This window comes from Fukomys damarensis, unplaced genomic scaffold (assembly GCF_012274545.1).
Source record: "Fukomys damarensis isolate Sample0158 unplaced genomic scaffold, DMR_v1.0_HiC HiC_scaffold_26, whole genome shotgun sequence".
In the NCBI taxonomy this organism is placed as follows: Eukaryota; Metazoa; Chordata; class Mammalia; order Rodentia; family Bathyergidae; genus Fukomys; species Fukomys damarensis.
Window position 1 is genome coordinate 19,503,652 of NW_022900938.1, and position 22,784 is coordinate 19,526,435.

General features: G+C 41.7%; 1 long non-coding RNA gene across 2 annotated transcripts in view; it reads right to left on the bottom strand.

Moving 5' to 3' along the window:
* Positions 1-20,379: 20,379 nt before the first annotated feature.
* Positions 20,380-22,784, bottom strand: part of LOC104850220 — a 13,656-nt gene continuing 11,251 nt past the window's right edge. For both annotated transcript variants that reach the window (XR_004514398.1, XR_776913.2), the window contains one exon: positions 20,380-20,694. This is a non-coding gene — a long non-coding RNA (uncharacterized LOC104850220). The remainder of the gene's footprint in view (positions 20,695-22,784) is intronic.

Consider the following 22,784-nt stretch of genomic DNA (forward strand, 5'->3'; position numbering starts at 1 on the left):
CTCCGCATTCTGAACCCGGATAGGAGCAGACAGCTTTATAGCATGTGATTCCACCCAAATGCCACCTGTATATATAACATTTCTCTAAAGAAATTAAATGGATTATTAGATTATATGCTGTAGTAAAACTATACCTGGAGCTGGACTGTGGGCCAGGGCAGGATGTGTGTGTTGTGCACCTGCCATTTTTTTCCTGTGGTCTTGAAACACTCAAGAAGGCTGTGCAAAGCAGGCTTTTTCCTTTAGGGGGGAATAAAGGAGCTACTTCTTCATGCCAGCCTCTTGCTCCTCAGACTGGCAGGAGCTGGTAATGCGTGGCAGTGGCAGCGTTTCGTCCTCGGTGTAGGAGGTCCCCGCATGCTAAGAGAAAGTTCTACCTCCACTCTCCACAGGCTCCAGCTGGATGCCAGAAATCTTCCAATCAGGGTTCCAGGGTGCATGAGATAAGAGCCAGGTCAGCCAGACGCCTGAAGAATTCGGAGAGGCGAGAGCAGGCCATGTTAATCCTCCGCATATTACTGATAGCGCCCTGCCGTGAAAATGACTAAGACGCTGCAAGCCAGAGCAAGAACTCAGAAGAGACCCTGTGAACAGTGCGAGAGGGAGGCCTTCTTCAGAGCCTGGATAACCCAGCTTGCAGTTCAAAGGCTTTGTAAAGGCAAAGCAAACTGGGCAAAGGCTGCAAAGTCACCTGCTCTGTCTCAGGGCACCACGCCCTCAACTCTTACTGACACAATGGGAATCATTTCCCAGAGTGAAGGAGGCCTCTCTTCTCTTTGTCCTAAGGGCTCTTTGCTTAATGCAAATCATAGGTTTCACCCATGCAGGTTTATCTTCAATCCAACACATTTTATACTTGGCCACAAACGTGGAATTTTTGAAAAACGGAATTAGATCTCAAGTTTAATATTTTCTACTGAAGTTGTGCAGGTGTGTTTTCCCCTTCCCTTGCCTTCCCTTCTCCTTAACAAGGAGGTAAATGTTCTTCCCCTCTCCGGAACTTTCTAAAGAGCCAGGTGATTGTTGGAGGGGAAGCCCTCCAACTTTGAGAGTATAAGATGGAGAAACAGAGGGCACAAAAGAATCTCGGAAGGAGCAGCTCCTGGAAAGTTCCTGGCGGCCAGTCACCGGGTGTGCTAGGCTTTGACAAGCACATGAATAATTTATAGGCAAGATGACTTCACCGGCTTCTGCGGGAGTTTCTCCCCATGCGGGACTGGGCAGGGGAGCTCTCTGCAACTTTCCACAAATGACTGGTTTAGAGTGTCAGTGGCAGCTGTCCCGATTTTTTTAATTGATGAAAAAGTTTTGCTTTATTCAATTAATTGCCTGGCAGTAGAAGTACGATTTTAAACAAGAATGTTTTGGAGGTGAATCTCTTTGAATTCCCTTGTAAGTGTATTATCACGTTAACAGTCCCGTTGCCAGCTTAATAAAGATCAGCGAGTAGTCCTGCTCTTCTGCTCCTTCCGTGTTCTTCCTCCCTTCCTTTGTTTCTTGTTTTCTCCCTTCATCCTTCCCTCTTCTTTCTTTCCTTCCTTGCTTTTTTGTTCACCTCTCTCTCTCTCTCTCTCTCTCTCTCTCTCTCTCGTCTTATTTTCCTTTCCTTTCTCCTTTCCTCTTTCTCTTTGTCTTCAATAGTTTGGAAAAAGAACCTTAGTGAAATTTTTAGTGCAATACTTCAACAATTAAAAAATGTGCCAGGCCACAGATGTCCCTGGAATGTGTGACAGTGGCAAAGGTGAACGTTGCATTTTTTTTTCAGGGTGTGTAGTGCACACCTCGTTTGTGCTTGTAAAAATAACTTGGTGTGCTTACAGGGTCAGTGATACCTTTGCAGGGTAGATGTACTGCAATTTTAGTAAAAGTAAAAAAAAAAGACCCCACAAAATAACAGAAAAACAGACTTTGGAAACTAGTTGGTGAATCCGCAGAGTGTATTTTGCTTTACTAGCATCTAGCCTGAATTATTGGCATAGATAAAAGAATATACATAACCCTGGACAATACCAAATAGTATTTGTTTATATTGCAGATTAAATATATATACACATATACATACACACGCATATGTTTTATTTTATATTTTAAAATGAGATACACTTGTAATTATTGTAACAACCGCTGGATGTCGCTGTTGTATACTTCTGGCAGTAAAACTTCCTGTCTAGTGGAACAATTTGAAACTGCTAATTTTAAGAACAGCCAGTTACCTCCCGAGTGCTCTACCTTTTGTTAAGATGACTCTTTTCTCCATTCATTGAAGCCAGCCCAATTCTCCATTATGCTGTGAATTCTAATTTACCAAGGGTAAGGTTTCTCAAATGATTGTTTACTTCATTATTTAAAAAGAACATGTTACTTTTCTAAAGGCTCTCAACATTGTATGTTAATTATAACCAGCACATTCTGGACACCAAATGAGATGAAGTGAAAACATAACTATAAAATGCCTTGGATTGATAAAGTTCCCTCTTCTCAGCCCAAAATTGCTTACAACAGTTTTATATCTATTTGCTCATACATCTTTCCAGCATGTCTAGTTTCCCACTTTACTGCTCTTCTCATGAGTCAAAGTTGACCTGTGAAATAAATGAAATGAAGTAATTACGTGCACTGGCATCCCAGAAGTAAAGTAAAAGCAAACATAGAAAGTGTGTTTTACATAGCTCATTCTGATTTGCAAAGGTTATGAGTAGAAATTTGGGATTCTTTTTCAAAAATTACTTTAAAAACTCTTTAATGGTTGAGCCCTTTAATTTCTGTTTGAAAAATTCATTTAAAAAAATCTGGGCCATTTTGTGCCGCTGACATTATACAGAAATTAGACCTGGAGACTGCTCCAAATCTGAAAAAGGCCTGGACCAGTTCAAGTGCTAATTGGGGCAGCCCAGTGAAAAGAAATGGGTGAACAAGCCAGAAATGACCATGAGCTTCAACGGAGCCATCCAGTGCAGTCATTTTCTTTTGACTAAAACTTTGGGGTTGCCCCCTCCACACCCCATCCCTTTTATTTTAACTTCCTCACATGCCTTTGCACTTCTGGGGAAGCCAGAGTGGTTCTTGGAGAACTAAGGGCCCAGATTTTGGTGGGGGAGGGGAGGTGTGCTCTGCACTAGTGAATTATCCAAGAGCTACACTGCCTGCTATCTATGGGATGCTTTGATCCAAAATTTCAGTCATTGTTTCCACATTTAGGGGCTGGAATAAACATCAAAGAAGTGGGTGTACAAAATTCACCGAATGCCAGGGAAGTACAATAACATACAGAGGATATAGGCAAGTCCCAGTGGCAAAATTTGCTGCCAATTCTTGTGCATAACAGAGGCCCTAAAGTGACAGTCTCTCTTTGACAAATGCATAATGATCTCAACGCCAAGGGAAGGAACTAGCTTGCTGAAAGGTGAATAAAAGAGTTGGAAACAATTCAGTGGACTTCCACATTTCCTCCATGTGTTTGCTCACAACAAGGAAATCAGATGACACAAATGTATTAGGTAAGCATCGGACAAGGCGGCAGAGTCACCAACAGGCTTAAATGAACCTGGCTCTTTCAGGATCCAGCTCTAAAGATGAGAGTAAAATGTGGTTAGAAATCATTCATCTTCTGGAGGGAAAAAGTTAGAAGCAAGTAAAGCGAAAATAGCTCTCTTGTTCTGTCTTGGGTAGTTCCAGATTTTAAAGCCCATATGTTGTTTGCTATAACTTCTTCGCCTCCCAGGGCCAATGCATTCCAAACACTTTCACTAGTGCATTGCACTGAGAAGTCTTGGCAGCGAGGGCTCATTTGTATCCATAGTCTTTGTTCAAATACAGATTAATTTTGGTTAATTTCAGTGGGTTCACATAAAGTAAAAAGCACAGAACTGAAACCACTGAAATCGGGCCATTGTGTGATCATCTAAAAATCTACTTTTCAAGCTCCTTTAAGTTTTATTTTTGAAATAAAAACAATAAAATGACTGTAAAAAGTTTCCAAAAGCATTGACATGATGAGCAATCGCTAACCAAGGCTAGTGTCAGAATGATCAAACAAATTTAGATATAATTCTAGAGAAGTTAACGGCCCCACAGTGCCACCTATAAATATTTCTTTCAGAGGCGATTCCATAGGATATGGCTCCTTTCTCCAGGGTACCAGTGTCCTTGTGGCTGCACATTGTGTTGGTGGCTTCAAGGCTGGCATCAGAGGGCAAAAGCGGATTCTCCCCTGCAGCTAGAATCCTTACACAATGGAGATGAGTGTGTAAAGTATTCTGAAGATTACTTGAAAAAACAACCTGGGTGTGGCTCTTTAGAGGAAGGAGTTTTAAAACTTTTCTAGTACATAGGAACAGCCCACAGGGTTCCTAAGCACGTATAGGTAGTGAATAGGGTAGGGTATAAGCCTGATGGAGATGTGCGTGCTTGTGTGTTTCCTTACTTGGTTGAGTAAGAAACTGTGTCAGCTGCAAATAGAGCCAGCATTTCCATCCTTCATTCTAGGCAGTCAGGGCAGATTTGTTTTTATTCATCAAAATCATTTGCAGCACAGTCTTCATAGTTCTTCATTGCTTTTCACAACATTTCGTCCATGGCCTTGTACTGTATAATAAAGGAGGTCCTGCCCGTTTACAGTGCATGCTAAGTAAATGTGATGATTTTCATGGTTTTAGACCCTATCATGAAATGACAGAATATTGGACAGTGTTAGAAAATGGACAAACAAGCATTCCACTGGCTGGATGAACCATGGCTTTCTGGCATTAAAAGTGTAATATTTATGAGTTAATTTAATCACAGTAGAAAACATTGAGTAGGTGACTGAGTAAAATGATGACTGTGTATTATGTTTTTGCCATGCAGCTGGATAAACATATTCAGTGACAGACCTTGGTGAGAACTGCGGAGATGCTCTTAACAATGGCATGAATATTAGATGCTGTCCACGATTCACTGCCGTTGGGATTTTGAGCAAAGCCAGGTGAATTTTAGCAAGAAAATATGGAAGAAGCTATGTGTGCTCCTGGGGATTATATAAACACTGGCTTCTTTCTTCCGCCCAGGAACTGCCCTAACACTCATTGTCCTTTACATCCCTGGGAGATTTCCTACCCTGTTATCTTTGTCTGCACTTCCAGGAGTGCTTTTGAATATAAAACCCAGAATTTGGGAAGCTCGCAGTAAATATTTCAACGACGGGCACTTAGAAAAGAAATACTTTCCCAGGCTACTACTGAGACCTAAAAAAAATAAACAAAAACATTTTATAGTGACCTGATTTAAACTATGTAGAACAGTACATTTAAAATTTTACATTGCTTTTGAATTTCTTTAGAATACATGGTTTCTGGCTTAAAAAAGAACCATAAGAAAAAACAGTATGTTGAAGAATGAGATTCGGTGATATTAATAGTCATTTAATGAAGGATTTGTATCTAAGGCAAGAAAAAAAATAGTGTGCAAGAGTCTCCTTGAAATTCATTACTATGGGTCATTGGATTTTTTTTTTTTTTTTAGTCCTCAGGATTATTATTCTACCAGTGAAGAAAGTTTAGTAAGGTCTTTATTTTTGGGTTTTTGGAACACACACTGTAGCTCTAAAACAGTAGGAAGGAGGAGGAGGAAGAGATGGAGGAGAAAGAGCAGAAACAGCAGCATAGAGCAAGCATGGCTTCTGAGCTACAGTGCATGTACCTCAGCCTTCTGTTGTCTCAAAACATTAAAATGTGAGAAGGTGATGCGTTAGAGGTTGGCAGATCCTCCTGAGAAATATACCCGTGGAGGTGTGGCCATTCCAGAATCTATGCAAGTCATTTTGCCTCCTGTTTTTGGCCTATCTTTAAGAGTGCAGTTCTGAGAGGACAGCAAGATAATCTATCTAAAAGCAGTAGTTTCTTTCATCCTTAAACCACAAATGCATTTAACTTAAACTGCTTTGTTCCAGAAAGGACCTTAGTTGCTCTTAGAGAAGTTCAAATGCAAATTTAGAATATTTCTATGATTCCTATAAATGCTACCTGATAGAGTAAAACCAACATGATGACTCATAAACTTAATTTTTCTTTATTTTATTTTGAAGAAATCTCTCAAAATCTTATTTTTCAAAGGAAATCTAGCTTGCTCCCGACTAGCTTGTCTTCCTGATATCATTAATTGAACACATTCCAATTTAACATTGATTTAACATGGGTTCAGGAGTCTTGAACTAGGCATCGGGGGCAGAAGTATTTAGAAGATTGTTTGGGAAGTAGGATTTCTACAACTTGGTGCTAGATTGGATGTGGGAAAGTGAGAGAAGGGAGGTGCCAAAGATGATTTCCAGAATGTTTATATTGAAATCAGAAGAAGAAAGCAATGTGCAGGTCTGACCAGGAATTTATTTTGGATATATTCAATTTGAGATGAATATGAAACATCTAAAAGAAAAAAAACCCAGGAAAAGAACTTGAGGGGAGGTATAAGGCCCAAAGAGCACTGGACTTGCAGGCAGAGGACATCAGTCAGGGCCCTGACTCTGCTCCAGCAAGGTGTGCCCCCAGGCAAGTCTTGCTCCCTGCTATCTTGGCTTCCTTACCTGTAAAGTGAAAATATGACATTAACAGCTCTCTTATCACTGTCACAGGAAGATAGAGAAGCAATCTTTTCAAGGCATTTTAGAAGTAGCTACTCTATTTCTTGTTAGGTCAAAAGACATAAGCAGTAACACAGAGACAAACTGGGCACTCTCTCTCTCTCTCTCTCTCTCTCTTTGGGGCTGTGGAAGCTGCAGGCTATGATGTAGGCACAGTCAAGTCTAAGAATAACCCATGCACAACTCATCCTGAAAAATCAACAGAGATGCCGTTAAGAAACCCGTAGCACAAAACTACTAATTTCTTAAGGGAGTAAACCCAAATTTACTGAGAAATGTGTACTTTGTCGGGAAATGCAAGAAGGGTCTGAAGAAGAAATGTCCCAATGCCCAGGCCATGAGTGCATGTGCTGGAGCTACCAATGCCTCCACAAAAGTTCAAAGATCTGAAGGGATGTTGCAAACATCAACAACTGAGCAAACCCAATCGACTTGCCTACATCACCCACCCTAAGCCTCCTTCTCGGATTCACCTTCAGGAGGAGGCCTACAACAAGGACCTCAGAATTGCTGTGGAGAAAGACCTCCTGGTTAATTAGGGTGAAGCCCCTGGAGACAGGAATCACAGCTACAGATGTTAGAGCTTTCAGTGACTATTAATTGATGGAGATTGAACATTACTATTCTACTACTAGGTTTTAAATTTGCGGGAAGGAGGAAATTCTAGTCTGCTGGGAGAAAGTATCTTCTTCTTTGCTGCTCACATGAGTGTGGAGCTGTCTCCTACCCCTACGGAATGAAGCACCCGCTTGTCCACAGACCCTGAGGAGGGGCAAAGACTATGGAAAGATGAGGTAGGTGCTAGTTTCCCACCACCACCCTTTATGTTAAAAGATGAATAGATGAAAATCTGTGTGTGACTAACTTGCTGACCACCCTAACAGAGCAGGAATTCTGACTGCCGATGGTAGGGATGGCTCTGATGATTGTAGAGATTGTGGGAGCTTCCCTTACGCAGTGTCTACGGTGGCTCATTCTTGAGGAATAGCTTCTGTTTGTGAAACAGACTTTATGAAATTTGAATATTTATTAAACTCCAATCTTAGGGCAAGGAATCCACATATATCTGAAATTCTTAGCCTTTTCAGTTTATTTGTGGGGAATAATTTTAAATTAGCAGACACAAGACTTGTAGTTGGATAATGTCTTGTGACAGTTTGGGTAAGTGTCCCCTAAAGGGTCACGGGGAAAGATAAAGGCTTGGTACCCAGAACAGTGCTATTGGAAGGTGTTATGGACCATTGGGACCATTGGGACCATTTTTATGGCCCCAGGTTCTTGGCCATGTGCCCTCTAAGGGGATTGTGGGTCCCCAGCCTCTCCTTCTTCTCTTCTGCACCCTGGCCACAGGGCAGTTTTCTTAAGGGTGGCCTCCCCACCACTACCATCTGGCTTGTTCTCCAGAAGCCCAAAGCAATGAGTCTTCCTGATCTTACTCTAGAACTTCTAAAACCAGGAACTAAAAATAAACCTTTTCTCTTTATAAGTTAATCATCTCAGATATTTGTTATAGTAACACATAGCCAACAAACACATCTCTCTGCTGTGATGCAGGTTTTGTTGTGTCGCCTTAGCTTCTTGAACTTTTTTTTTTTTTTGCCTCTGTGTTATCCTTGAGAATTTCCAAATGCAACAGCACAACGTAAAAACTGAAGTCAAACTGTCTCCCTATTTTCCAACTGAATGCTGTGTCTATGCTATTAATCTTTCCTTCTATGTTATATGGCCAATATGTGAACGTAAAACTTATATCTGGGATATTAAATTTCTGTTCTTTAATAATAATCCCTAGTTTATTTGGCATGGTATCTTAAAATGGCCTCGTAAAGTATCAGTCATTAGCAAACTTTCATAGCTACATAAGGAATCATTATAAGCACACTTGATGCTAAACTTCCCCATGTACCTGCAGAGGGTAGACCGTGTATCCCCCTAAAGAGAGTGGAATATCATTTGCTACTTTGTGTGTGTGATGCATTCGGGACAGTATGTTCTATGTAACCCCTTCTCTTGTCCCTCTCCTCCCTCTCACCCACTCTTCCCTCCTCTTCTCTCCTCCTCCTCCTTCTTTTATTGACACTACTGTTAGTATTGAGAAGCCTAAGAGCTGCGTTGTATTAGGGCTCAACTGGCCTGGTTCCCTTAAACCCACCACCCGCTGGCAGCGAACCAAGCATGTATGTAGTACACGAGCTATTTGCCTTCTGCTTGTGAGTGATCTCTTGGAAGCCGTCTCTGTGGGTGCAGAGTTTTGCAGTGGCTGGCTTTAAGTACTATTGGGGTGTCCCTGCAAAGCAGTGCTTCTCAAACTATGCGTGGGAAGTATCAGTTCTTTTTTATTTCCAGTCTGTCACCAACTGATATTTGGTACAGTGTGATAAAAGTAACTTAAAGTGGAAATGAAAAACAATGCCTGTAAAATTCAAGTCCCTTTTTTATTACGAGTTTCAACAGATATAAACGTGTGTTGCCCAATGGCTCTCTACATCTTAAACGCTCCCTGTCAATACTGTAGCCAACACATGACAGATCTCAGGCCTCACTCTGAGCTGCAGTGTCATGGAGGTCAGCGAGGACCCGGGAAGGTCGGCCCTTTCCGTACCGTTTTCCTTCCATGGTGCTCTGAGGCTCCCAACCAGCAGCGAACGCTATAGGTCAGCAGGCCTCAGCCCCAGCTGGAAGGGGTCAAACCACCCATGTGAAGCTGGTGCTTGGGAGGGGGCTCAGAAAGGCCACCAGGAGGAGCAACTTTCTGCTGCGCTTGCTGACAGGGAGTGAAGCACAGCTAAGCCGTGGGCTGTTTGGTGGAGACGCACAGGTGTGGGAACAGTTTGTGATAGGCAGGTTTATGGCAAATAAACACATTGTATGATATACTGTAATCAACTATATAAACAACTTTAAAATTGTCTATACTTCATATTTCCAGGATTTGGTTTTGTTAATCATATGTCTTCTTGACAGCAATTAAATAACCTTGAGAGGAAATGTACACCTGCTGTCTCCCATGGGGAAGCTTCATCTCTTTTGTGAATGACATAAGTTCTCCATAAAACATAACGGATGATAGGAGAATTGAATTTGGAGATATGTCTCCTTCCTCTTTTGTTTTATCTCTAGTTGAACGGGAGTGCATGGTTTAATATAGCTAATCTTTCTCTGGATCCCTATTCTGAGATTTTATTTAGACCAAACCATTTCCCCGAGGGAAATATTGGAGACAAGTGATAATAAATGATATTATGACAAGTCCTGCACAAGTGGAAGGCACACGTCAGCTCTGTTGCCCGGCACTTTTGCCCTCCCCAACTTCTCAGCCCAGTGTTCTCCGTGCTTTCTGAGCTCCGTGGCGGGACTCATGTATTTCCATGGTGCCACATTGGCTTTGCTTTCCTAAAAACATAGTCAGACATGGGAAAGCTGTTTGCTTGAATCAGGATCCAAATGAGGTGCATTCATTAGAATTGGCTAATTAAAAGTCTGTTAATTTTCAGGTTTCTGAGTTCCGAGTGGCTTGGAGCTGCTGCCACTGCTGGTGGTCACACGAGTGAGTGCTCAGGGCTCTGGACAGGTAGATCTATGATTAGCCAAGTCTGGACTCCTGTCTTTTGTGTGCTGGTTTGACAGGCCAAGTTGGGAGCATTTGTGTACTGGGCATGTTCTCAGTCTGGCCTTGGCAGTGAGGGTTTCTGGTGGCATGGAAGAGTCAGCACATCATACACACCAACTCCCCACCCAACTCCAGCTGCACCAATTTTGTTCTGTGGCTCATAGCATTTTTTGCCACCTAGATGCATGGGCCAACTTATTTCAGGCTGAAGGGGCCAGATACATAGACCTGAAGATGAAGTATCGTGAGGGCTTCACAAACAGGCTGAGTCCTGTGCCCTGGAACACAAACACAATGGGATTTGGTTGGCACCATCAGAAAAGGACACTGAGTAGTCTATAGATGTACCTCAAAAGGATCAGCCTCTTATGCCATATAGCACTGGCCAGAAAATAGTCTTAAATCTTGAATGCCCATAACCACTTCAGCTAAATATTGGGAATTCAGGAAGATCTGAAGTTGTCCAGATCTGAGAGCAACCTCATTTCTCTGCACCATGGCCACCCTCTGCTCTCCTGCTTGATTTGCTTGCATTGTACACTGACAGAATTATTGAAATTCAAGAGCAAAGTGTCACAGCCTGCTGTTTACCTCTTTGATTTTTCTCTTGTAGCACCGTCATATTAAGAAACTACTCTTCCTCACCTAGAGGTAGCTTTCCCAACATGTTTCAGTCAAAGTAACTGAGCACATTATACCTCATTGGAGCCTCAGTGGACCAAGGATCTGAGCTCCATCACTAGCACGTGACTCTCTGGTCAGCAGAAGATGAAACTAGGCAGTTAAGCTCCAATGAAGTTCATTCAACTTTGGAGATTATCTAAAATGGCAACTTCTCTCTCTTCTCTGTCTCTGATGGTCTACGTTCTTACTCAATAACTTTAGGTAAAGGATAAGCCAAGTTACCCTTTTACCTATGGGAGGAGAGGGAAAGGTTTAGTAAGCACAACCACATACTATTTACTTAGCATCAATTGTCACTAATACCCGCTCCCCCAGAACAAAAGAAAAAAGTACAAGAGAGCCTAGAGCTTGTGAGGCTGCTAATGGTCAACTCTTTAGAAGTTTCCAAAGCAAATCAAGAGCTCTGGCATCTAGTCTGTTTACACTAATACTATTAAGAAGTGAATGTGATTTTGTCCCACCCTTCCAGATATGATAACATAAGTAAACTTAAATGTTAAAAAAAACCCAACACTATAGGTTTCTGTACTGTCTCACTTGCAGTGTTTTGGAGGTGCTGAGCATTGTTGAAAAGGGCTGTCCCAGAATTTCCCAGTTTGGATTTTGCTGTGTCCTTGGGACAGTGTTTGACTTGCCCCTCTGTTATTGCAAGCTAGAAGTTAGTGGTTAGGTTGAGATGCTTGGTCAGATTCAGGTGCAGTCATTTTGTTGAGAATGTGTCTTACACAGTATCCTGCACTTCTATGAGGAAGTGCAGATGGTCCACTTGTCTCTTGGGCAATGTTAGCAGCCACTGGCGATCACTGCCCAGATCCTTTAACTCATCAGGAGGGTGTAAAACAGCAATATCCTAATTCTACCATTCCCAAATCATTTATTAGCTAGAAAAAATTCTATAAAGATGAACTTCTACTTGCCTTTTTGGTCATGATGAGACTAGTGTTTAAATAATAAATTGGCTCCCTAGCATTCTTTAAAAGTGATTAATGAATTTACTTTTTCTGGTATCACACTAGATTTATGCATTTAAATATACTTGATATATATTGATATATTTCATTTGTTATTCTACTGTTCAAATTATCCCATCTTTGACCAGCTGGATCCTCTTTAAGCTGGTTTGGATAGAATCCTGGAAATTTTTCAAGATAAGTGGCTTGACTAAGTCATTTTAATGACTTCAACTGGTTGCTGGACTGAGAAAAGCAGAAAGAGCCAACTCATTGAAGGCTTTCTTCTTGGATGGCATTTGGTATAGTGGCAACCTTGACTTCCTTTCCTTCCCATTATCTGATTTGTTCACATTTTAATTCCTTGTTTCATTGCAAGGTGTCTCATGCCTACCTAGCCAATATATCCTGATTTTCTCTTTATGTTCCTTTAAGAAAACTCTGAAAGCAGTTGTATTTCTCTGTTGAGAGCCTAGCACATTATTGGCTTGTGAGTACAGTGCAATCCACACATTCATTTCACAGAGATTTACTAAGTACCTACTAATGCAAAAGGTATCAAAGGAGACAAGACAGACATGCATTTGCTCTTGATGAGTTTCACATTTTGTAGCAGAATTCAGAGGAATAACAAAGGGTAAATACAGAGCCCGACAGTATGTGAAGGAATTTGTTCTGTGACAAAAGCAGTAACACGACAGAGACTAGGGCAGGGACCTTCCTTAGCTTGTGTGGTTAAACAAATCTCTTAAGACTTGATCCACATAAAGACCCAGAGGAAGCATTGTCCAGGCAGAAGAAACAAGTGCAAAGGCCCTCAGGTGGGAATGTGTGTGGTGTGTCAAAAGAGAAAGAGCACACTTAGCTGGTGGGAGTGAACTATACTGAAAAATAATTGACCCCCAAGTATCTAAATATTTGCTTTTTTGTTAGTTTACTCATTTATGCTTAGCCTTGTTTTAAAAAAAAATCTAAAATAGATCTTTGAATGCTGCTGTTCCTTACAGGGCTGTGGATTTGAGACAAATAAAAGTGAGTCCTGTAGCTGGAAAAGACCAACAAATGTCTGAAACGGGGCATTAAGTCCATCAATCTAGGATATGCCACTTAGTACATTATTTTTAAGAAAATTGTTGCACTGAATTTAATTTCAAATCAGCAGACCCATTATATTCTCTAATTAATCATGGCACATACTATTTACCAAACTCCTGTTAAAAACAAATTTCTTTCATACACATTACAAAGAAATGTTACATAAAATTAAGCACCAAGTAATGACTTTAATTTGCGGTTAGTTAATAATACACAGATGATCACACGGCTGTAAAGAAAGCTGCTTGGGACATTAGCTGATATGCTGGCAAAGAGGAATTGGAATCGGGCTTGCTGCGAGTCGAGTCCTGTGGGCCCAGCCCTGGGTGGAAGGAAGGAGGCCTTCTGAGTCAACAGTCTGTCGATGATTTGCTTGGAGGAATAGGTAGACACTTGAGGGAGGTTTTTGCCAGAGAAATCTGAAGGACTTCTAAGTTTCTCCAGTGGTTTTTAAATTATTTTTTTACTTCTTGCACAGTAAAAAAAGGCTTTTATAAATTTAACAGAGATTGCATTCCATATGAGATTTACTGAATGACCTTGACTCAGAAGTTCTTTTCTGCCTTGCAAGAAGCTATAGTTGTCCCGAGTTCTATGAGCCACTTTACTCAGCTAATTTCTTGGTACTTAATGATCCCAGGCTAAGACACCCAGATTTTACATTTTAGAAATGAAAATAAAATAAAGCCCTAATATTTGAAGGAAACCAATGTAACATCTCTCTGAAAGTCAGTGGGCCACATAAGCAATCATATAAACAGACAGCAAAATGAAAGTTATCTTATATTGTCGTGCATGTGTTGAAAAATCAATGGCCCAGTGGATTTGTGATTAAAATTTGTTTGAACCTCCAAAATGGAGGAATGGAAAGTTGTTAGGGGGTTGAAAAGCTTTCCTCTTTTACAGAACAGCTTCTCACATCTTTTCCCAGTTCTCTTTGCTGATATCTGAAAGCAAGAGCCAGGCAGAGAAAAGGATTAGTTAGCACAGCAAAAGATCCTTGCTGAACTCCATGGAGGCTTCTGGGCCCGAGGAGCAGACTACTCAAGGTCATTCAAGGCTCCACCTGTTCGCACTGTGACTCTTTCTTGTCATCTCACATGTCCATGTACCTCCTTTGGTTTGCATTTAAATAGATATCAAAGAACTATGTACTTTGTGTGACATCTTCTTAAACAGGTGGCAGACATCCCTGGCATGTCTAGGTTGGAGATTGCATCAGTGCCCTCAGGTGTTTCTGGCTTGTCCCTGTCTCCCAAGGATACTGGGTTAAGTCAACCATAAACCTTTGCACTGCTTATTGAATGGAATGGCAACAAGGAATTATGTCTTTACTAGGCTTTGGGGCAATGTAATAATGTGCTCACACAAACAGGCACACACCCCATTACGGGACTAATGATGAGCTGAAGAGAGAGAGAGGAAACTTCAGAGAAGGGAAGCTTCGGGAAGGGATTCATCAACAACTCCAAGGCAATATCATGCTGTGCTTATGTTTTCTGAAAATATTGACTTAAAAAAATTAAATATGAGGCTAAGACAATGTCATTGTCCCCACGAAAGAATGTTTCTGTGTGACTATTTCAGAGGAGACGGAATGCAGAGTAACAGAGAAAAGGGGGCCCATGTGGAGTGTTGTACCCCCTCTCACCTGCAGAAAGGGCGCTTGTGCATGGGAGGAGCCTTGCTCTTCTTCTTTAGCCTCTGCCCTGTTACCAGTGATAATGTTACCCCCTCCCCCTGCTGCTTCTTGCTCAAACACATACATTCATAACTACTGGTAGTAGGAAAGGGTCTCTGTTTCTTCTTCCTCTGGATTTTCAAAGCCATTACAGGCTTCTCCAAAATACTGTGGGGTAGGGAAAGAAGCCTGAACCCCACAAAGTTGGAGATGGAGGGATAGAGAGAATACAGAGTACCAGGCAGAGAAGTCATGATTCCTTTAAGGACAAGGCTGAGTTGGTGCTGGACACCAGGAATCTCTCACCGAGCAAGTGATAACTGTTTCGAACAGAGTCATCTGGGAGCTGACCAAGGAGCCAAGTAGTAAAACTTTGATGTGAAATCTTTGTACATGTGGCCTTACGGTATGAGCATGAGAGTGAGCCCCCACACAAACAGATGGTGTCAGGCAAAATCTTGACTACATCTGATGGCATGTTTACTGACCATGTAAATTTGGATGTGAGCTTTGTGGGAGATTAGATTATCATTTGGCAAATATTCACTCCCTGTCCTCCCTAGCTCTGGCCCCTGTGTCCCTCCATCCCTCCTTCCCAGGTGATGTTGGGCTTGGCCACGGGACCTACTTTGCCCGATGGGAGATTAGTAGATATGACACAGCAGGGACTGGAAATGTGCTTGTGCTGTTGGGTGGCCTTTCTTCTACTTATGTCATGGCTGGCCTGGTGGTCTAGTGAAGCAGAAGAAAACATAAGGAGTCAGTCTGGACCCAGTGGATAGCCTGAGATCAAATCCAAATATATGAAGGAGATTCTTTTTAAATTACGGAGTTTGAGGGTGGCTTGTCATATAACATTACTGTAGCTCTAGCTAACTGATACAAGAAGAACTGAAGGAGCAAGTAAAGGAATTTTCACTGTGCAGTATCAGTAAGGCACAGTAAGTGAAGGAGATGGTAAAGTCCCCAGCAGGGACTTGAAGAGCCCTGGAGAGAGGGGCTGCTGTGTAGAGCACTGGCTTTGTGCGTGGCCAAATGATATTCTTGCTTAACATAGATCAAGGTCATCATTTGGGACCCATTCGATGCACAACTTTATATGTGGTACATGAGAGTTCTTATTCTGAGTGAGGAGAAAGTACGTGCTGGTTTCTTTCTTCTGTTTGTTTGTTTTGTATAGCCTTAGAAGGAGAACTGGGGATGTACGCTAGCCTCTTCCTGCAACTGATTCCTAAGGCTGAGTTCTTATCTGATGGGGATAAAGGTGAGGGCCACAAGCCATTCTTTGTAATATTATGACTACCTGGCCCCAGGCAGAACTTCTTGTACATATCAAACTATGGCACAGAAGTAGAATGGGGATCATTCTCCTCCACTCCCTTGAGCCCCCACAGTCAGCTCTGGCTCCTTAAAGCTTCGTGGGTTGGGCCAATGTTGCATGTGTTATAAGCACTCTGCTTTCACCATGAGCATTACCAGCTGCTGCTACAGGGAGTTTCCTGTAGGCCTGTTCTGAGTGGAGGGTCTAGAGCAGGGAGGATGGAGTGGGACTGTCTAGACGCTTGAGTGGTGGGTGTGTGAGGAGAAGAGACACTAGCTGGGGACTTCCAGGAATACATGGGAGGACTTGGCAGGGGACTAGCAGGGCGGGGACAAGAGCAAAATTTGAGACAATATTAATAGGAGCTCATCTGAACACACATGCTGCTGAAAGACTTTCCATTTAATTTATACATGTGGCTAAAGGTCCACCTGGCCCAATTCCTAGCTGCCAATACTCTTGAAACTCACATGATGATGCTGGGGGACATGGAACTCTCTTCAACTGCACATCAGGTCCAACAGATGACTCAACCCCTGGAAGGGGAACATCACTAAGGTATCGCATCTGTGGATTCACTGCATGGTTTAGGATTAAATATATTCATTGTAATGTTGCCAAGAGATGTTAGAGAGGGTGCCAAAGATAAGAAGTTATTGAAGAGAAAGAGATGTGCGTTAGGAAGAAAGAGAGGTAAAGAAAGGAGAGAGAGAGAGAGAGAGAGAGAGAGACAGAGAGAGAGAGAGCACAGAAGACGGAAAAAGGGACGGCAGGAGGTGAAGGAGAGTCTCCGATGGAAGATGTGAAAACCTTAGCTATGAGATATAAAGACTCTTTTCTAAATCACTGGCAACACTATTTTTTCTAACCACTGATAACTGCTCTTTACTTTTAGATACTATGATATTTAAGATAAGATCTAAGGAACTCATGCAATAATGTGGAGACGGCATTTTCAGGAAAAGAGATGAGCACGGTCCCTTAATACTCCATAACCTGTGTATGGGAAGTAAGTCCCTTCTACTCGCTCCTCAGGAAATGCCCTGACCCCACACGTGGAGAAGGGAACTGCGACGCACACTCTCCCCAAGCTGAGATAATAAATCCCATCTGCTATGTTTTTTCACTACGAAACATTTTCGTGAGCATCATCTGCAAATTTGTAAATATCACTGGCTTATGAATCCCAAAGCAGCTGGCTGTCGGCAGAGTCTCACTGTCTCTGGGAAATCTCCCCGTGAGAAGGAGCAGCAAAAGACGTTTTAATCTCAATGCAATAATTGAACTATATATGAGAGAAACAGTGATATTTACAACATTATGAGTCAGAGTTTCCCATAAAATTCTCTCATAGGAGGAACTTAAGGGAAAGATTCACTATTAATGAAGAGGAATTTTTTTAAAAATCCAACTAAGAAGTCACTTAGTGCAATAATTTGTCGAGTGCCTCCTCTGATTGAAGCCCTGGTCACCATGTTTAATTCTTTCTCTTGGCCCAGCAGGAGGGGAAAGCCCTACAAGACAGCCAATTCTCTCACTAATTTAATCTTTCTATTCTTCCAATTGGTCCAATATCAATGGGAAAAACTGACATTTGGCCGTGTAGCTTCTGGGAGCAAAGTCAGATAACGAATGGAGCTTGGATAGTGAATGAGCCTTCTTGGCTCTAGTTTATGTGCTGGCTCAACCAGCTTATGAGCTCATTTTTCCAGTCTCTTCCATGTCTTACACTGGGAAAAATGATACACAGCTGTGCAAGTATCTACACTATCTAGTATCTGAGGAGTATCTACTATACCCATTGTTTTGGGGTGGGAAAGAGAAGTGGAGGACAGAAATCAAAAGATGAATAAGAAAGAATGAAACAATCAATGGGCCAGTACGTCTAGCAGGTGTCCCGACCTTTGTTCAGCTAAGGACTGACTGAGTTCTAAAACAGAGGTAGTTCTAGCCTGTTCCTGAGAATGAGACTTTCATCTCAGTGCAGAGCCCCTGAATCCTCTGTACCAGTGTCTCTGCCTACATTACAAATCTTCAACTGACTTAATATATGTGTTTAGGACAGAACGTGTACTTAACGTAAGTAAAATGATAATAGGGGGAGCTCAGTCCCACTCTGTCACCGCCTAGCTCTTTGACCTCAGACAAGGCATTTAATTTCTTCATTTCAGTTTTATTCATTCACTTGCTTATTTGTTCATTCATGCATTCCTTCAAATAACACTGAGATCCTACTGTGTGTCCAAGGACTCTGCCCAGGGGGTGAAACAAAAGATACATTCTCTAGTCTCATGGAGGATCGTGTACTACTAGTAAGGGAGACAGCCTGAACAAACAAACGAAAGGTAGGAAGCACAGAGAAAACAACTATGGAGCTGAGATGGAGAAAAGATACTTGCATTAGAGAAGGTGGTTAGGGAGAAACTTTTTATAGAGGTGATATAATCTTAGGAATAATAAGACATTTATGAATAAAATTGGGATAACAATGGAGCCTTTATTAGATCGTAGTGAACATTAATTAGATGATGCATGTGATGTCTTTGATTTAATGCCTGAACTGGATTTAGCACATGGACTTATTTCATATTTTGGAGCACATAAAACATCCCATGGCCTTGTGCTTAGTAGGTCTGCAGGAAAGTGCGCTGCCGAAGGGCTGTGTCCAGAGTGTGGTGGGTATTGCCCTCCCCACACCATCACTGCTCACCACCTCGGGCTGTGATTGCCCTCTTGGGCATGGTCGTATACCAGCAAGGGATACATCACCCTCTGGACTCCAGAGCGGGTCCTGCAGGATAATCTCATTCCAGGCAGAAATCAAGAGTCACTTGGTGCTGATTTGTGCCTCAGCTTCACACAGTGTAAACAGAAGCCACCAGGGCTGCCCACTCAGCATTTATTTTCAGGCACTGAAAAAAAGAAGTGTTTTTCTTTTTAAAAGCAACGATGGAAGAAGGGCATTTTCTGTGCAGGCTGTGGCTCTCGATTACATAAACTGCTTGGCCCAGGGGAATTGAAATGGAGGAAGCGTATGCAAAGTCAGATAATGAATGGAGCTTGGGTAAAAAGCAACGGTAAAAGAAACTGCTTGTTTTTACTTTTGTATCTGTAGTGATGTTTGTTTGACTTCAGCTTGGCCAGTGGTCCCAATCTTGACATTGAACGTTTGGGGGAGAGGACAGAGGTATCTTTGTGATCTGACAGTGAGTGCAGTAGGATTTCTTATTTTTAATTTATTTGTAAAGCAACTTTTCTAGTGGATCCTCACTGTAGGAATTTCAAGGACCACTATTTGGTACACACGAGAAGTGAAGCCACCGCATTTGCAGCTCACCCGCAGAACCCAGAGACACCACTTCCATCCACTAGAACGCTAAGTTGGTTAGATTATTGATGGCTCAGTGAAAGAGGAATGAAGACCGAATGATAGACAATCCCGTTTTAGACCTGGGCCATTGCTTGTGGGCCTGGGCCAGCCATTTTCATTCTCTGGGCCTCCTGATTGGTATTATTTGTGTCTCGGGAACTATGAACACTCCGCCCTGGAAGCCTGGGGTAACTGAGGCCCTGAGTTTATCATCAGTCGGACTCCTAAAAAGCAGCCCAAGAGGGCCTTGACAGTGTGCCCCCCAGTTCCTGTCGGTGGCCAGTGTCATGAGCTTGTCTGCAATACAGCGGGCACTGCCGGGAAAGTGACCCTCGTTATCTACCTCAGCAGTCACTGCAGGGCACCCTGCTGCCCACTGTGGGTAGGAGCTCTGCAGAGATGTTAGAGATTTGTTCTAGGGGCCTGTGGAATGTGATGCTCAATCTAAGTCTAGGTCGAGTGTGGGAGGTGGGGAGGCTTCCTGTAATGCATAGCTCAGAAGGGAGCCTTGCACCTTTTTCTTCACGTGCACCTTAAGGCCGTTTGCAGTAGCTGTACCCTTGTGATGGAATCCATGCCAGAGGCACGGCAAAGGCGAGAGCTCTGCACACACATTCTACAAGTCCAAGCACTTTTCTTTTGAAATATTTGGAATGAAAAGGTTTGACTGAATTGAAATCTCTTCTTATAATCACAAGAAATTTAAACATTTACATCAAAGACAATATAAAAGAAGAGCTCTTGGATTCCTTAAAGATAATTTCAACTGTTGTAAATTTTTGAATGGATGTTAAAAATGGTTTTAAATTTTTTACCACCTACTTGTATGAACAAAATTTCTCATCAATGGTATCAAGAATTTGAAGAAATCATTAAAAAGACTTTGCAAGAATTTCTCATAGCCATTTCAAACATAAAACAGTGCCAACTATAGTTACGTGCATGGAAACAAACTCAACTTTTTCCTTAAAACTTTGAAAAACTTTGAGTTTTTAGTAAGTTCAATATGAAACATCTGCTTCTAACACTTTATATTTTATTTTTATTGTCCTCATCATAAAATATACAGAAAATGTATTAAATGTTTTCTTCCAGATCACCTAGCTGTCCTCAAGTGCCCCCCAGATCATGTCACTGTGACAAACAAATGCCGTCATACTATGGCTTTATTTTGAATAGATAACAAAACACTTGGATGCCGATTCTGGTGTCTAGTCCATTTTTGCTGCTAACACAAAGGACCCATAAACTGGGCAATTTATGATGAACAGTTTATTTCTTATAGCTGAAGGCTGAGAGTCCCAGTCAAGTCACCAGCAGATGAGGGCTTGGTCTCTTTGGTCTCATGATGGCACTGTGAATGCTAAGTCCTGTGGAGAGGAGGAATGTAATAGTCATACATGGAAAAAGAGGAAAAGAGCAAGGGCCCACTCCTGCAAATCCATTTTATCATGGCATTAACCCTAACCTCTCCCCAAAGGGCCCACTTCTCAACATTGTTGCACTGGTAGTTAAGTTTCCAACACATTTGAAGGGGACACATTCAAATTACAGCAACTGCTCAAAGAAAGCCATCTTTGTTTTTCCCACCAGCAACTTAAGACTAGGTTCTTCCATCTATAAAATGATTGCATTAGCTTAAATTCTCTCAGTTACTCCAAATCGTGTTATTTTAACAACTATTTACTTCTACGATTATGACAAGTATTTATTTCTTATGAGAATGTATATTAGTAATCATTGATTTCTGAATAACTTCAATAGAAGACAGTCTTGCTAAAAATCAATGAAAATTGCTATGCGTCATACAGATAATGGAAATGGGTATGCATTGTGCCCAAAATGTTTATCAGCAAGGATCAGCAAGGAAAATTTAGCTGGCACTTTGATGCCAAAGAACTCACGGTACTGTGCTGATGCTACACGCCTGTTTGTTCAAGTTAAACTCCCTGAAAACATTTCCTTTGTTCCTTTAATTTTGGGAACACAAGTCAGCTGGAAGGAAACCATGGTATACCATCCTTTCCCTTTACAGTCAGAGGGCTCTGCTAGCATAGACTGTGCCCATGTGGATCAGTTTTGCAACTCGATGTGCCTTCCTGTTTATTTCTAGTCATCTCTTTTTGCTTCTGAAGACAATGATCTCAGGTTGATCATGAAACCAAGGATCAAAGTCAATAATCACCTTTCCATTAGTTTCTTTGAGCCAGCATTCTGCCTTACCTGCCTTCTCCTCCATCTCTTCTGTCTCCCTTGAAAGCAGATAATGATTTTTAAGAAATAAATAAAGCCTGGTGCATTTAACAGCCAAGCACTAAATACAGCTCCAGGCTAGTCCCAGAAGTCAAAATGCTAAAGCATGAAGGAGGTCCAGAAAAATACACTTCTGATTATCAGAAAAATTTGAGTCATTAAAGCGTCCAATTTAGACAACTGAGTGGATGTCATCTGATCAGCTATGGGAGACTGGTGCAGGCTGCTTTCAGACACTCCTGAGATTAGAAGTACATGCAGCCTGAGGAAGTGTGAGTAGGAGAAAAATGTATATTGTGTACCGTAATGCCATGGAGTGAAAGCAAGGTTCAGAGTTTGATCTTTGGGTGAAGAAGATAAAGCAAAAGTCAGGATTAATAAGGACTTAAAAACAGCAGAGTCTATTCAAGGACTTTTCCAGCAGGAACTTAATTTGTATAAATAGATCATTTAGCAACGATGAAAGACACTCTAGAAAAGTAACTGTAAAATGTGTCTATTGTAAAATCAGAGACGGAAGTCACATTTATTAAGCACCATATGAAGAGAATGGTGATACTAGGTGTTTTTACATCCTGCAAGCTAAGTTCAACTGCAGTATCATTCCCCATTCTAATGCATGAGGAGAGGAAGACTAACAAGGAAGCTGAAAAATTAGTTATAGAATGTATAGAGGACAACTTGATCGGAGCTCCTAAGCTCTGACTCAGTGTTGTATGTAGACATTCCTGTCATGGGTGTGTCCAACTCTTGCTTTTTATTCCCCAGCTTTAATTGGGTTTATTGGTACATTTTAGGGATACAGTACAGTTACATTCATTGTTGGGATCTTGTACCTCTACATGACAGGTCTTGGTTCTCATTTTTTCCCCTTGTCCCTGCCCTCCCTTCACTCCCTCATCCCCTCCCCATCTACAAGCACTTTATTTCCATCTTTTCTTTATCTCACATTTTTTTCTTTTCCCTTATTACCCTTCCCCTATCCATCCCACCTTCCCTACACCTTTAGCCCTTTTCTTCCTATTTCATCTTGTTAATTACCGCATTAGGATCTTTTGTACTATTATAGTTTTTCACACCAGAGAAACTATTTGGTATTTACACATGTATGACTTATTTATTTCACTTAGGAGTATATCCTCAAAAGGTATCCATTTTCCTATGAATGAACCTAATTTCTCATTCTTTATGGCTGAGTAGTATTCCA